Consider the following 16,668-nt stretch of genomic DNA (forward strand, 5'->3'; position numbering starts at 1 on the left):
AAAGGGGAAGTAATTTTCAGTAGAAGTGGCGGTGTAGGTCCCTGGGTATCTGAGCTTGGTTCTTTGCTGTGCTCAGCTTTTGCATTAATATGGAAAAGTCACCTGGACTTATTTCTAGTAGGGACTGTTGGGCTCTAAGGCTTGAATCAAACCCTGAAAATTTTAACTATAATACCAGAGTTACCTGGCATGTTAATGCAGAGGTTTGCCTATATTGATTACATGACTAACAGAGAGCAATTAAGCTCCTGGATTAGCCACCTCAGTTAATTGCCAAGGGTAATTTGAAAGACGGATCGGGGCCTAATGTAATAGAAAAGAAGGAAGACTGCAGATTGAGCTAAATCAAGTTAGCTGAGATCAATGTGTCCTCTGCCTTGTGGGGAGAGGGACAAACCAGTAACGTGAGCCTGCTTATTTTTGTGCCTGGCTCTCCCAGGAAGAGTATCTGGTAAAGCCAATGCTTTTATTTTTCAGAAGGAAGATAATAATAGAGAGGAAAGTAGACCTGATATAATTTTCCCTTTGTCGTGTCTTTTTAAAAATGTTATTTAACGCTTGTGTACTCTGTCTGTTCAGGAAAAAACCCCACAACGTATTCAAGGGTGACATTTATCAGTCAGATGGTCATCAAGTCTCATGTGCTTTGAGGAGCTCCTGTCCTGCAGGAGACAGTCAGTCCTCTGTGAGCACAGCCTGTCCCCTCAGTGCAGGCTTTGACAGGGTTTCAAACTGCTATTTGCAGTGTCAGTCAGCACTGTCAGGCTCTGAGCTCTGAGAATCCAGCATTTGATGTCAGCTCTGACATGGTGACTGTCACTGCACATAGCACTCCCCCTACATTTCTTTGGTTACTTTTTTTTTACAGCTGTCAGCTGGGGTAATTCAGAGTCTTTCCCGTTAAATCACATGCTCACTCCTGATCTCTGTTTATAGGTGGCTGGATGTGTTTGAGGAAAGGAAAAAAAAAAGTTTGTTTCACAGCTATTCCTATTGTGCTTAATTTGAGAATGAATTCAGAAAGTGTGAGTTTCTGTATAAATAATGATGGATTTTTGTGTTTGTGAATACAAGTTATTGTAATCACATAATTCATAAACATGTGAAAGGCAAAGATGTTTTTCTCCTTGTCTTGTGCAGATTGTAAGAAAGCTGTGTACTTTTCCATTTGCAATGAGAAAAAAGATCTTTTGGAGACTTCTGGAGGGATCTGGGGATAGGTGAGGATCCATCACTAAGAGCAGGCACTGGGGAGAGAATCTAGATCAATATCCTGTGTACTTCTGGGGAAAAAAGGAAGTGTGGGAAAAACTTGGGTTTAGGTGATAGTGGTGTTTGAGGAAGATGTCTTCTGTTAAATTCCTCATTTCTCTGCTCTTCAGGTGAGATATTCTGTGTCTGGTAGACAGAGTTATGGCTGATCTACATCACTTTCAGATGTTATCTCTGATTAGGGGATGTAGGGGCTTGCTGAAGGAACTTTGGAAGAAGCTGTTGTGAAGTTGGAATATGACCTACTCATGTTATTGATGCTGTAACATATTTTTATGTAATAACATATTGATAACAGCTTTTCACTGCAAGTTAGTCAGAAAGGCCTTCATTCCTCGGGAGCATGCTGTGGAGCCAGAGTGATACACTTGTAAAAGCAAGGTCACTGCAGTGTGTCATGACTTGTGCACTCCAGAGCACAGTAATATTTAGAAATTTAGTTTGCTTTTTTTTTAGCCTATACTTGGGATCCTAAAGGGCAAAGGTTGCTGGAAGAGGCCAAGTTATACCCAGCAAAGATGCCTTTCAGACCTTGCTCCATTTTCCAAAAGTAATTGCTGCTGCCACGGGGAAACACTGGGATGTGTTTATATCACTAGAGATTGTGTGCTTAATCTGTTCTGTTTTTTCACAATGTTCCATGTGTGCATTATTGATGTTTTAGAACTTTGCACTGCCTGCATGTATTTATCTCTTTGTTAATAAGACAAATACTCTTAGACTCATAAAAAATAGCTGACATGAGCTAAATTGGGATGTCCTGACTGAAAACCTTAAGTAAATAAACAGACTTTAATATGGGCAAGTAGTGCAAACTGTAATTACCTGGGGCTGTATGCCATGGAACTGGAACAAAAGTCAAACAAGCTAATTTCATTATTTTAATGGAAGTTTGCATCCCATTCATTAGACTGACATATGACTCGTCATTAGTAACAGCTCGTTTCAAAAGCTATGGTGGATAAAGGTTGATTAAAAATTAATGAGGCCCAGACCCATTGCATTACCTTAGTGTCAAGTTGTTTAAGTCTGTGGAGCTAAAATAAGAGCAGGCTTTAAATACTCTCTTGAGTTTTTCTGTTTCATATGATTTATATATTTATGCTCTGGGCCATGGCAGAGCAAGGACTTGTGAATACTTTCCCTTGCTGTAGATAACATCAATAAATTATACAGTTAAATAAGTTGCCAGCAAAACCAATTGCTATGTCATACTGATGCATTTTTAGAAAATAAATTTTTTTGATAATCCAGTGAGTGTAGGGCTTCATTAGCTGGAGCTCTAGTCACCCTCAATTCCCTGGGAAGTCAGTGGCATTTGACTGGCACCTAATAAGCCAACTGACCATGACTGGAGTTGTCCTCTTGCCAGCAGCAGTGCTCACGTTTAGTTTTAGGAGCAGGAACCTTCTATGACCAGGCTAATCTCTTTGAGCAACAGCACGTGGGTTATTTCCCTGGAAGCAGAAACTGGAATACTGAATGTAAATGCAGTCAGTGGAGGTCAGGCTGGTTTCTGTCACTGTGCTTACCTCCCAAGCTGTCAGCAGCCCTGGTGTGTCACCACGCTTCAGGGGCTTCAGCAGCACCTCAGGGTCATGCTTTGCTTCACCCCAGCAGCCAGCAGAGGCTGGGGCTCAGCACACACCCAAAGCCCAAAGGTAATAAGCATTTTATTAACAAATATTGACTCATTCAAATAGCAATCTGCATTTCTCAGGGATTTTGAAGCCTTCCCTGAAATAGCTTTGTTGCTTACCATTGTATCTTCAATATGCTTAGCTTCAGTTTAAATGTTCTGTGAAAGAGCTGAACTTAAACCAGGAGATTGTCAGAGAGATCTGTAGTGACCATATGGTGTTATAAAATTACAAAAATGTGAGAAAGGGTTGAGCCAGTTCCAATTGCCAAATTTGCTACTTGCTTCTAATAAACACTGAACTATCTGGCATCTGCTATCCCTCAGGTAATAGCATCAAGAGTGGAAGTAAATGTTTCCTTTTAATTGCATTGTTTATGTCTAGAGGGTCCAGGGAGATCATGTGATGTTTATCTAGCTTTTCCATGCATACTGAATCAACCATTTCAAGGAGAACTTTGTTATTCTTGCCAATTTTCTCTTCAATTAGACTGAAGTTTCACTTGTCATTTTTTGGAGTTGTATGTATGAGTTCAGAAGTGAAAGTCCCAGCAGTAACTTTCAGTATGTTTTTTTATAGGACTGTTTCTTTTATTTTCACTCTTCTTTAGTATTTTGGCGAAGAAAAACTAGGTCAGTGCTTTCAAGGAAATCTGTGGATGAAAGTGCAGAATGATAGAGATTTAGGGCTCTTTGGGTCAGAGAGGGCTTTGGGAATCAAGTTCTATTATTTGAACCAAAAGGAATTTAGTAGAGCTACAGTTGAGGGAATTTCTGTGAAAAACCTCTACTGAATGTGACTGCCCCCATTCTTCCCACCCTGCAAAAAGTAGGAATCTATTACATGGAGAAAATTATTTGTGCAACGACTAGAATTTTGTGTAGTTACACAGAAATCTCTCATGCTTTCTGTAGGAGATAATTACAATAAATTGTGCATGTACCCTCTTGGAATTGTCTTCCTGTGAGGAGAGGATAATCCTGTCTACAGGACATCTCCCAGCAATGATCCCAGTGCTGCTTTTGGCTGGGACAGAGTTGGTTTTCTTCACAGCAGCTGATAAGTGGCTGTGTTTTGGATTTGTGCTGGAAACAGTGTTGATCGTTCAGAGATGTTTTGTTTATTTCTGGTCAGCACAGAGCCCAGGCCTTTTCTACTCCTCACCCCTCAGTGAGGAGCCTGGGGATGCAGAAGGGGTAGGGAGGGGACACAGCTGGGACAGCTGAGCCCAGGTGACCCAAGGGATGCTCCATGTCGTGCTCAGTGTATAAAGCTGGGGGAAGGAGGAGGACAGGCAACACACACACATTTGGAGTGGTGGTGTTTCTCTTTCCAGGGCACCATTAGGAGTGATGGAGCCCTGCTCTCCTGAACACCTCCCTGTCTATGGCCAGCGGTGAATGAGTTCTTCCTTCTGCTTTGCCTGTGTGTGCAGCTCTTGCTTTATCTGTTAAACTGTCTTTAGCTGTTCAGATGAGTTTTCTCACTTTAGTTCTTCCACTCTCACCCCATCCCATGTGGGGAGAGCGAGCGAGCAGCTCGTGGATGCTTAGCTGCTAGCTGAGGTTAAACCACAATAGTTCTGAATGGAAATGAGCTGTTTCCTTTGACAAGGTTAGGAAACATCAGGGATATGCTTCTGTCTGAATGGGGAACTGACCCAGGAGCCCAAGGAATTATGTGGCATAAAGAAGGATTTGCTGTGTCAGTGTGAAAATCTTCTGCTTCATGTGGGAAGGCTGGGACTGGGTTCAGCTGAACTCAGCGGCTGCAGAAGCCACAGCTGGAATGTGCAGAGAAAAAGCAGCTCCACAGAAGTGGAGGCCTGTCAGTGTGACAAACACTGCTGTACAGCTCATGTCACCCAGGAGCAGTAATTCCCATGCTGAAGTGCATGTCTGATTGGCAAAGCCTTGAGATAAATTCCTCCCCTGGCTGAGGCGCTCTGTGACACCGGTGTGAGCGGTCACAGCCTCTTCTTGGGATTGCCCAGAGGGCTGGACACGTTTTTGATGATACAAATTGTCAAATTCCATTAACAACTCCTTAAGTATTTGGAATTTTCTGCTCATCCCCAATGTGTGAGGTGTTAAGAGGCAGTGTAACACAGCAAACTTACAGGCACTTGTTCCTCCAGCATCGAGCCAGCTTGGCTCAGTGCACAGAGCCTCCAGACATGGATAGATTCACCTGCCTGGGACAGAGATAATGTCTTATCTGGAGTCCCTTCTGTCCTCTCCCCCTTTCCAGAGCATCATTTGCTGCCAGAGAAAGCTCCTGGTGTGAGCTGGGGGCTCTGCCTTGGCAGTTGCTGCACAGGACTCAGGGCATGGGGAGTGGGGCAGGAGGGTCTCACTGGCACCCGAATGCCGTGAGCTCCCGGAACTCCCTTGAAACCAGGGCTGAGGCCGGAACAGGGTAAGTGGGAAAATGCCATTTTAAATTAAAAAGGCTACCTGGGAAGGTATGCAGTCCTTGGGCACTGGGAGTTTCCCCAAGGGCCAATTTCTAGCTGTTTGAGCCTGATCTTTGTTGGTGCTGACAGCACCTGGCAGATGTGTTCATCTTTTCGTGCACAACTAATTAAGCTTCTGCCTCTTTATCACCACCTCTTTTTGTGCCAAAGGAACACAGGGTTTTAAGAAAAGCAATGTTGGGCTTAATATTTGAAGTAGAGAAGAGAGACAATAAAGATCACATGTTGTTGGGGGGGGTCATCTGTTTGTGATGTTTGAATCATAAATAATTCATCCTGTGAGTACCAGTGATACAGAAAAAAGATTCATAATTTCCTTGAGCCTGTAAATATCCAAACACTCAAAAATTAAATAAAAGCAGTTATATGAAACATATCCTGTAGCACATCTTGTTTAATTGAAGTAAGTAGAGCTGGCAGTTTTTCCAGGCTTGGAAATAAAAAGGATTTTATAAATGTTACATGTATAGGTGCTATGGATCATATGGAGCTTGTAAGTTGTTTATTATGATTTTGTCTTCGTTGTGTTGTGGTAAAGGAATTGTACAATACAGCTTTATATTCTTAGATAAAGGGCTCCTGTAATTCTGAGAGATGAAGGTGGGTGTGGAGTCTGTGAAGTCCCTCCTGAATAGCTCAGTGTGGAGCTGTTTAATTGCTGATTTGGCAGCCCATGTTACATTGTACTATTACATTGTACCGGTGAATTTCTGTGGCAGTGCTGGGGCTGAAGGGGTGCATATTTTGGTACCTCAGAGAGGAGCTGGGGCCTTGACTGAGCTCCCTGAGGGAGCTGCACTGCTGGGTTAAGCCTGGGGACCCCATCCTGGCCTGGCAGTGGCTGGAAGGGTGGCCACCATCCTGAACACCAAGTGTAGGCATAAAAACTTTCCAGGGTTGTTGGACTGAGCAACAACGTGGCCTGAGAGTGATCAGCGCTTCTTCAGCCCTTCAGGAGAGCACAACACAAACTTCAGGCAGACAAAAGCCAAGGGATGGGTCTTTCTTTGGTGCTGCAGGAAGGGCCTGCTCACTAAAGAGGGTCCAGGGACAAAGAGGTAACATGTGGAGGCTCCAGGGTTATATAGAGGTAAAGGGGGTGGAGCAGAGGGTCAGGAGCCAATGGGAGCAGGGAAAATGATGCAGAGGCGGGGCTAGGGACAGGAACAGCCAATAGGAAAACAGGGGTGGAGCAATGCAGCAAACTGGGGCCAATGGGGATTGAGGGAAGGGAGAACATTCTAGGGAACTTAAGATAAAGGAGGGTTGGACAGGGTGACATAAACTTGGCAAACCGAGGGGGAACAAATTTAGCAGCACATTAAGATACAACTGTGAAGATCTGTGGGAGAGAGGCCTTCTCTCACCCCAGCCTCAGGAAGTGTTACTTGTTTCGTCCTTTCCAGGACTGAGGCACACAGACTTCAGTCTTAGACCCTTGGGCTTCTACACAGGGTATCAGTGACTTTGCAAAAATACTACAAAAGCAATGATTTTAACTGAAAAATCGATGTTACTTTTATAAATAAAACAATTATTTTCTTTCTTGACTGGGATAACTTTCTGCCCCAAGGACTGGGGGTGCTGGCAGCCAGCACACAATTATCATTCGGGTGCAAATTAAATGGCTTCTGTTTCTTGATTAAAGCAGGAATGAGGCCAAATATTTAAAAACAATGAAAGAACTGCTTTGGTGTGACAGAGGCACCAGGGGCAACTGGACTTGCTTAAAAATGAAACCAAGATGAATGTATTTTTAAAGAATTAGAGCTAAGAAAAGATTTTTTTTTTTTTCCCTACAGAAGGTTTGTGTAGTGGTTTGGGTTTTTTTAGTTTGGTTTATGTGGTTGGGTGTGATTTTTTTGGGGTTTTTTTTTACAACTGAATGCAGTAAACAAGAACTCAGATGAAAGAGCGGAGGACTGGAAAATGTAACTCTAGTTCTGCTATACTATCTCTGATTTTTGAAAGTTAAACCTGGGAAATACTGGGTTTTTTTTGAGAGCTGGCATATTTGGAATTGATACCCTTTGATCTTTAAAATAAGAGATTTGTTACAAGTATAGAGATTGGTTGAAGAAAGGTTAAAGTTTAAATAAAATTCAAGTTTTTGTTTAGGACTGACTTTAAAAAACACAAAGAACTCGTGACATTCCTGCTGAATTCATTAGGCCTGGGTTTCATTCAGGTTTTCTCCCAGTTTGATTTAACTGCAGGTGACTGCAACAGATGGGAGAGCCTTGATGTAGGTGTGTAGCCAGTGATACTGTTCACTGATTCCTCCTTTTGCAATTAAGTTTGAAATGGACTTGGGCAGTGCATTCATGGTGCCTCACGTGGTGGCTGAATAGTGTGATGTTGCTCAGGTTGGGTCCTTGAACACAGAGGGAGTCTGTTGTATTCTCCCCTGCTTTTACAGACAGTACTCAGGAGAGGAACTAACAAGAATTTGATATAATCTGATTTTTCTAATTAGTGTAAAATTGAATAATTTAAGGAATAAAATAAGAGCAAAACAACAACAAATGCAATAACTTATGGTTGCTTTGTTGTAATAAAATCAAGCATTTGAGAACCTTAAACTTATTCTAACAGTCCCTCCCCAAATGGTGGGAGGAGTATTTATTCATCTGGAACAGACAATGTATATCTTTTTAATGTCAATCTCAGATTTTATAAATAAGAGTTAGACCAAATCATGTACAGGAGATGTAGTGTTTGTTTGTTTAATTAGGAAGCTGAGCTGAGCTAAATCCTGTGGCAGATGTTGCCATGTATAATGTAATAAATAAAAGTCTTTATGGGACCCAGCAGGCAGCAGAGCTCTCAGTTAGCAGATGGCAAAATATTAAACTGGCAGTGCAGTAACTTAGCTGACTGTGTCAGCTGGACCAGACCCAGGTTCAGCACAAGCATGAATCAACTTCACATAGGAGGTGTCACCCAGCCCGTGTTTCTGCCATGGATGTTAATACTGTCTTTAATACAGTACACGATAGAAGGTTTTTCATCCAGCAAGATGATGTTGCAGTAGAAGTCAGTCCTGGCCTGACATGATCTCTGCTGTGCAAGACAACAAAAGATCTTTTACAAGAGAAGAACAGAACAGATGTGCTGCTCATTCCAAACTAAGTGGTGATACTGAGATGTCAAACCTGTTAGAATTAACCCCTGTGGAGCCTGGCAGGTGAGAAAATGCCTTTTGCTTGGGAGAAGTTGTTGCATCGGGCACTTGGCATCAGCTGTGTGTCACAGCCTCAGGTGGGTGTGTGGCAGTACTAATGCAGAAAAGCTGTCCCTGCACAGCTGGACCCAAACTGTCCATTGCCTCCAGAGATCCCGAGTCCTGCAGGATGAAAGGACTTCTGCAATTCGTTGCTGTGCAATCAGGTTATGCTTTTTACCCCAATTTCCTTCTGGCTTTCCTTTAGGTGTAAATGTACACACATCTCTTCAGGCATTATTCTGTTGTCTCCTGCTGGGACATCAGTTGTCATCTCTTGAAGCTGCCTGCACTGCAGGCTGGCTGTGCCTCACCTGCAGCTGCCCCTGACCATCGCTGCTGTGCCTCCCAGTGGTGGCGTCTTCCCTGGGTCCAGCTCAGGCTCTAATTTAAGACTGATATTAGAGTTTATTTTAGCCCAATCCCATGATGTTTAAGCCCATCTTGAATGCAGTTGTCTGAACAGCAGGTGTTTGTGACAGAGTAAAACAGGATAGATTGCAAAGCAATGGGGAAGGCAAAATGCTCTGTACAAACTTCAGAATCTAGCACAAAGCAGTTAATCACCCACTTACCACAGTGACTTGCATGTGCATATGTTGATTTTAATATACCTTTGTGGAAAAAGAAGGGTTTCCAATGATTAGCTGCTTCTTTGGCTTTAGAGAATGTCATACAGCGATGATAGTGAATACAAGACTTTTGGTTGATGTTTCATTCTTTTGTCTCTCTCCTGTTGGTAGGCAGCTCATACCAACTTCTGGACAAAGTGGAAGATTAGACAGGTTTTAAAATTATTTTGAAAAAGCAAGCCAGTTGTTCACATAGCTGTAACTCAAAAATACAGCCCAAGTAAAGTGCACCCTGTAAAACAGCAAATTGTTTAAGGAAAACAAGGTAGTGTTTGCTCTTTTAGTTATGCTCATTTAAATGGAAAAAAAAAATGTACTTAACTTTGTTTCTATGGGATAAAATGTACTGGCTTTTTAAAACACATATGGCCTCTTGAAAAAGCAAGATTTTATTTTTTTATTTTTCCTTTTCTATCACCTCTGGGAAGATGGGATGGATTGAGTTGAGGTAGAACACCCGGTATCCTCCAAGAGAACATTGTTGTCCTACAGCAGAGCTCAGCTATGATTGTGTTGCATCAAAACCCCACAGGAACAACACAAGTACTCATTCCCTTAGAAAACACTTTGAGACATTTGAATATTTTGTGTCATTTGAGGTACCTGGAGGGTGTAATAGTAAACAAGTTTTATTTTCTCCCATGCATAATGAAGCCCAAAACTCTGAGCAGAGCTGCAGAAGGTGGGATGGGAGGGGAAAGTGACTTTGCAATGTTTTGGTTTCCCTGCTTTAAGGAATTCCCTGGAGATTAACCAGGATTGTTCCTGCTCCTGCAATGCAGACTGTTCTAACAGCTGATACTCCAAGAATCTCACCTAACTGCTGCAAAGGCTTTCTGACTATACCACACAATCTGCTGGGGGTCCTGAAAAATCAGTAGCTCTTTCTTGCCAAGAGAAAACAGTGAAGCTTTACTGTGGGAAAATCCTGTGGCATGTGATGGCTAAGTCTCCGTGTAAAGGACATGACAATGCACAAATGCTAATTTCCTTCTTATCTTTTCCTTAGTACATGAAAAGGTGGCATTACAGTAGTTGCCAGGATTTCTAAGCATTGATATGTTAGTCCTAAATTAGGAAGAATCCAAAATCTGTGAGATTTAGTCAATTTGGTCACTAAATTGAGATTCCACCAGAAAAGTTCAGGAGTGTCTACTTGATTTCAGTTGTTGGCTTCTTCCAGAAGCAGCCATTATGGCAAGAAGAATTATCACCAAGATCACTCACAAATAATTGTATTTAGGGATGTGAGAAGGTAATTCAGAGATATCAAGCAGGTAGAGAATTCTTGATGTGTGTATGTATACACACGTGTATATGTGTATTTATATGTGTTACGAGGACCAAATCAAAGACATCTAGAAGGAGAATCATGTTCAGAAATAATGCAGTTAAATATAGACAGTTCAAGTGGCAGAGTGGACAGAATTTCAGTATTTTCCTAACCACTGGCATAAACCTATGCCATTATATATCCCATTAAATACTAAAGAGTCCTCAATTTCAGACAGTTGAGGTTTGGTAAATCACACCCTAAAATCCATCTGTTGAGTCCTGCCACCTAAAAGCATCTTTCTAGCATTAAATGGGGTTACTCAATTCAGATTATTCTCAGTCTAAATATTTGATGAGGAAATCTTCCTAGTAGCCACTTTTAAGCCCATTTAAGTTTGCACAATTCAAGTTAGAGTCGGATCAGTGCAGTGCCTGCAGCGATGGTTAACAGTAATCCTTTATCTCCTAAAGACTGTGGAAATTATGTTCTTTGTACGAACTTACAAAAGCAACAGATGATGTGTCAAGACAGTAATTTAAACTATGAATCTGCCCTTGCCTAAAGATGAACTTCTGCAAAAGAAAAATGAATAAAGTGCTAGAGGCAGACAAGCAGAATCTGTGGATAAGTGCATCAGTTTTTGTTACTGACAGATCTTGTGTTTGTAATAAAACTCAAGTGCTGTGAGGTCAGTGTCAGAATGAAACTACACTTGTTTTCACAAACAGGCTGATGTGATGGTAATGGTAGCTATTAACAGGGTTGACACAGCTATCTGCCAAATAGAAAAATGAGTTCTCCTCATCACAAAATGAGCAAAGTTGGAGGAATAATAAATCAGAAAATTAGTTAAGACATTGTTTATCTTTCAGAGTTTTGTGACATTGCAGCTTAGAGTCCTTCAGGACATTAATTCATTTATTGCATTTTATTGTTATGAAAATCTCTCAAGGCTGGTATCAGGCTCTGGGAAGTCACATGAGCAGAGGTAACTGTGGTGTTAATTAAGGTATTTGCATGCTTTTGTTCAAGATGTGACCTGTTTGCTGTAAACTGTTGAAGTATTTTTCTTCCTCTGAGCCCTGTAAGGAAAATGGGAATTCCAAAATGAGTAACTTCTCTCTAAGAACTTGTGGCTCTGGCTATCACAGGTGCTGGTGGATGGATGGCAGTAACCATTCTATAAAATGAGATGAGGCTGTGCTCTCTTCAGCTTTTCATTTCTATGTGTAGATTCTGTGCAGTTACTCTAGATTTTCAGTTTTTTAATTTTAGGCTCTGTCAGCATGAAGAACTGGTGCTATCTAAATTTTCTTATTGGGTATTTTTTTGTCCTTTAGGGATTCCCAGGTATTTTGTAGTTACATGTCAGAGAATTGCTTCACTTGCCACAGAAATGCACATGCCATTTCTCTTCTTCACAGCATGTCATTGCATGATGATTAGAGAGGGAGGAACATGAGATGAATATGTTGATCTGCAGCTCTAAATAGGAAAAATAGTAGAATTCTGTCAATTTGTACTTTCACTCTGCTATTTCCTTCAGAAAATAGATAATCATATACGATAAAATAGTTTCCTTGGTGTGGGGTTATTAACAATTTATGCAACATTTTGAAAACTGAAGAAAAGGAAATTGCCTAATACTAACATCCATATTTTAAATGCCTAGCTTCAGTTTTGCTTTTGGACCAGAGATTTTTACGTCTGTCTTGAAATCCTAGAATGAACATGCCTGCAAAATTAATACTAAATCTTGAACCAAAGAACTCCCTTAGCTGTGCTTTTCCTCCAGAGAAGAGAAGTTCGTGACAGCTTCTATACAAAAGTCACAAAGACCATGAGAATGTGCAGGATGTAGAAATGGAAAGAAAATCGATTCTAGCTTACATTCCTTTTATCCTGTAAATATTAAAGGATTCCTTTTTATAATACTTTAAGGTTTAAAAAAAAACCCAAACCAATTGTTCCCTGAAAGCCAGACAATGTGGGATTAATTTTTAATCACTGTCTTAATTGCACCTGGTGGGGCTGCAGGAGAATTGGGATGGTGCACAGAGTGTGTAAAGTTTGGACGTGTTCCTTTCCTTACAAAGATAAATGCATATTTAATATCTGTTAGAGGAGTACTGATATGAAGATTAGAGTGTCAGCTTGGGTGTTTTTTGGTGGTGTTAAGCTGTCACTCCACCTTTAGCCATGGGGAGAGGCTGGGCAGGACATGGAGGCTGTCTGTGGTGTCTGAGTGTGCTCAGCAGGGCCAGGAATGTGGAGCAGCTCCGACCCTGAGACAGCAGCAAGTGCTGATGGAGAGGGAGGGAAGGAGCTGCTGGAAATAAAGGTCCATATTGCACACTAATGCTTCTGCAAAGGTCTGACCAGATATTTATGAGAAATGCTGTAAGACTGGGAACCCTTATCAGAGATAAAGGGTGGTATAGATGGTTTTTGGATGGGAGAATTCCCAGTATTATTTGTTAGCAAAATGACAGTAAAAGAAGAAAAGAGACCATACTGTTAGCTTTTTATTCTTTTTAGCATTCTTTAGAGCAGAGACCCAGAATTTTCAGTTTGAATTGTTTTGTTCTTTTTCTGCTGAGCAGGTCTTGCTATTTAGTTTTCCACAAGAATTTTAGCATCACCAGCAAGCAGCATATCACTTTTACAGCACCACTGACTTTCCATCTGCCCTGGGAGCTGAGCTGCTCACAGATTGCTTTGAGTGCAGTGCTCTGTAATGAGTTGAGTTTCTGGAATAACAAAACTGTTTTGTTTCTTTGAAATGCAGGTCAGGTAGTCTGTGGCACCGAGCACAGAATCACTGACGTGGTCAGCAAGCTCCCAGGGTCACATGAAGACTCGTTTACACATTCTCACAAAAACACAAGGGATATGTCCTGCATATGCAGGAACAAAAAAGGAAGGATGTGATTTTGCTTCTTATGCATTTGATATTTTCCTGGGGTCCTGGAAAAGGAGGTATTTCAGCATGGATTTGCAGAGGGAATTCTCACTTGTGTGACTGAGAGCAGGAAGGTCAGCTGTAGGTCAGCATGGACTTTGGTCTAGGCTGTTATTATTCAGTGCTGTTCTTTCACGCTTCCATTCCCATACAAAGCTGATTTCTGCATGCAGCAGATCTTTGCATTCACAGAATATGCTCTTAATGCAAAATAAACTGGTCTGGTCTTTGGAGACTGAGAGCCTCAGCAGGGTGTGGGACAAGGAGAGATGAAAGGAGACCTGGGATGCTACAGGGAAGCAACAGGCCAAAGAGAGGGGCAGCTGCATCATTCTTAAAACAAGGTAATGTTGTCTTTGAGCTCTTTGAGTGCAGTTGCACTTTAAAAATGCCAGTACAGATGGAGCCAGAATCCCCTCTGAGATGAGAGGTCGGGTGGAGGAGGCAGCTAGGGGTGCCTCAGGCGCTGCTCCTGGGCAGATGGAGCTGCTGGGAAAAGGGGAGGTTTGCTGGCTCAGTAGCTCAGTGGTCTGTGCTCTTGGGGCAGAAAAGAGAAACGTGGAGGCTCCTTGTGGCAGCACATGTTTGGAAGAGGAAGTTATTCCCACAAAGGTGGTTGTGGTTTTTTTTTCAGATGCCTACACAGTTAGGAGCGCTGGGAACATGGATGAACTGTTTGATGAAGTATAGGATGCAGCTGTTACCCTCCTCATGCCTTTACTGTTCTCTCTTGTGTACTGCCCACAATGGTGGGCATCTAAGAGCAATAACTAGCAATTTAGTGGCTCAGGAGGGAAATCCCAGAGTTAGGTATGTTTTGAAGTCACTACAGGTGTTCCTACATGCCCTTTGGGGTGGTGTGGCCTGATGGCCCTGCCACATACACACCCTTCCTGCCCTTGCAGTGCTCTGCTCAGATCTCCGTTCCCCAGGCTCTAAATACACAGCCGTGCTGCTCTTGTGCTCTTTTGGAGCTTAATCCCTTCTGTGCATCTCCACACATGTATTGTGCTCATGATTATGAGACTTGATCCTGACAGAGCTGCTTATACTTTTGAAGCTTTTTTTGCTTCCCCCCTGCTGCCCTCTGGTACCCTCTGCTTTCCCTAACCTCCTGTTTATTTACACACATTTGTCCACCTCCTCTTTTTGCTGTCAGGACTCCATGAGGAGTGAGCCATCAGCTTTGCTGGGCTTTTGCATCAGGTGTGCCAACAGTTTGGGCTTTGAAGGCTTTACACTGGCTGCTGCTGTGACTGGGATGAATATTGAGTAGCGGTGTAATGCACAGCAAGTAACAACACATCCATATTCTCTGTGCATTGGGCAGAATTTCTCACTTCATGTGACATTCTCAGCTTGCTGCAGCAATTTCACAAAGTCAATCCTTATCTATTAGCACATAGGAAAAGCAGCAGAGAATATACATGTGGCATGGGACTATATATTTTGGGAAAGTTTTCTAAGTGTATTTGATGAATAATGAATCTACTCCTTTGGAGTCAAACCTCCTTTATGCCAAATAACAAAAATTGAGCTTTGGGTAGTTGACATGTTCTGTGCAAGAACTGGCTTACCTGTTCTCTGAACAGAGTTGATCACAGGTTTGATTACCTAAGTTATGCAATTACTGTGCCTAGATGTGGATGATCAGCTCAGCATAGCCACCCTCACCCTTGAGGGTAACTTGTAATTACTTTGGGAGCTTTTTGTCACTCATGAAGTTCATTTATTATGTGCCTTTTGTGAGAGGGCCCCCTAAATTCAGCCAAACTAGCCAGCACTCTAAGTGCTCCAGTTTGTTTCTGCTGCTCATGCTGCCTCCTGTCCTGGAGGGAGGGTTGGTCTCCAGTGCAGCTCAAGCACACAAGCATTCCTAGTGTCTCTTCATTCCAGGCACCCTTGGAGACACGCTTCCCTACAGAAGTGGAATTGCAGTGTGTTTCTGAGGCATTTGATGCTCCCTTGAGTGAGATTGATTTTGGGAAGAACAGCTGGAGGTTGCAGCAGGTGAGGGTTGTTGCTTGAGTGGTTTGGTGCCTATGGCTCTTGCATGCTCCAGTGATCTGGAGCACAGCCTGTACAGGAGCTGCAGGCTGGCGTTGTGTCGTGCTCCAGCCTTGGTCTTTGGGAAGAGAGGCTCTGTCACCCTGGAGCAGAGGGACAGCCTGGCACGCTGGGACAAGCCAGTCTCTGTGCCAGTGTCACAGCTGGCAGGCCACAAGCTGGATGTGCAGAGGCAGGTAGGACAGAGCCAGGAGCTCCTTGAGGAAGCCCAGGCAGCCAGGCTGTCCTCCAGCCACGGCTCCCTGCTCAGCCTTGGCACGCTCTGCGCTCTCTGCAAGCAGCTGGGAGGGCTGGCACCAGGGAAGGAGGGCTGCTTGTCCCACTGCCACCGCCAAAGTTGTTCCCAAGAAAGAGCAACTTGGCAGCAGCTCCCTGGGATTTGTGACTTTGGCAACTTGTCAGTGGTAGGGAGTGAGAAAGAGGTGTGAATGAATTATTCCTTCTCCACAAGATTTCTCCCTCTAGGAGTTCCAGGCACAATCTTCCTCCTCCTGAGCTTGCCTTGCTGATTTTGTAAATCTGCAGCATGCAGGAAAGGTCCTAAATGTCACCTAAAAATATCTGCCCATCATGGAAACTTATTCATGCTGGGCCCCTATGGAGTGTCTCTGCCTAGGGATGATTTTTCCTTGATGTGCAGAGTTATGTGGCAGGTATATGCAGACATGGGACTGCCTCTGTCTAGTTCTAGAAAGGTGGATGGAAAATAATGTGAAGAAAGAGTAGAAAAAAGCATAATAAAAAGCAGGAGAACAGCACTGACCTGGGAAAATATACTTTCTCCAACCAGGAGAAATGTTTGTTGAGTAAAACGAGCAAATGTACCTATTGTCTGCTCTTTGCAGTGAGGTTTGCAGCCACAAAAAGTGATTTCATCACTGCCAGTTCCAAAAATAAAAGGTCAGCAATGAAGTCCCTCCATAGTCCTGAAAAGCACATGTTCTTTTCCCAATAGTATTCAAGCCTAAGCTGTTTGCAAGAGTCTTGCTAAAATTGTAAATTTTCTTGGTTTTTTTTGTTTTTAAAAAAGTGATTCAGTCACACAGTTCCTGGGTTTGGGAGATTGCAGAGACTGCCCAGCCTTTGGGAAGCTGAGAAGAAATGGTGGGAGCTGGTAGCG

At 42.7% G+C, this 16,668-nt stretch overlaps 1 protein-coding gene across 3 annotated transcripts in view; it reads left to right on the top strand.

Annotated features, from left to right (window-relative positions):
• The window catches only part of LOC111935982 (uncharacterized), a 188,028-nt gene that overhangs the window by 34,466 nt on the left and 136,894 nt on the right, over nt 1–16,668 (top strand). For all 3 annotated transcript variants that reach the window (XR_015277446.1, XR_015277441.1, XR_015277452.1), the window contains one exon: nt 15,378–15,491. The gene's annotated coding sequence lies outside the window, so the exon portion shown is untranslated. Of the gene's footprint in view, nt 1–15,377; nt 15,492–16,668 lie in introns of those variants that run through there.

The sequence above is a fragment of the Cyanistes caeruleus genome, chromosome 17 (assembly GCF_971803275.1).
Source record: "Cyanistes caeruleus chromosome 17, bCyaCae1.hap1.1, whole genome shotgun sequence".
Lineage (NCBI taxonomy): Eukaryota > Metazoa > Chordata > Aves > Passeriformes > Paridae > Cyanistes > Cyanistes caeruleus.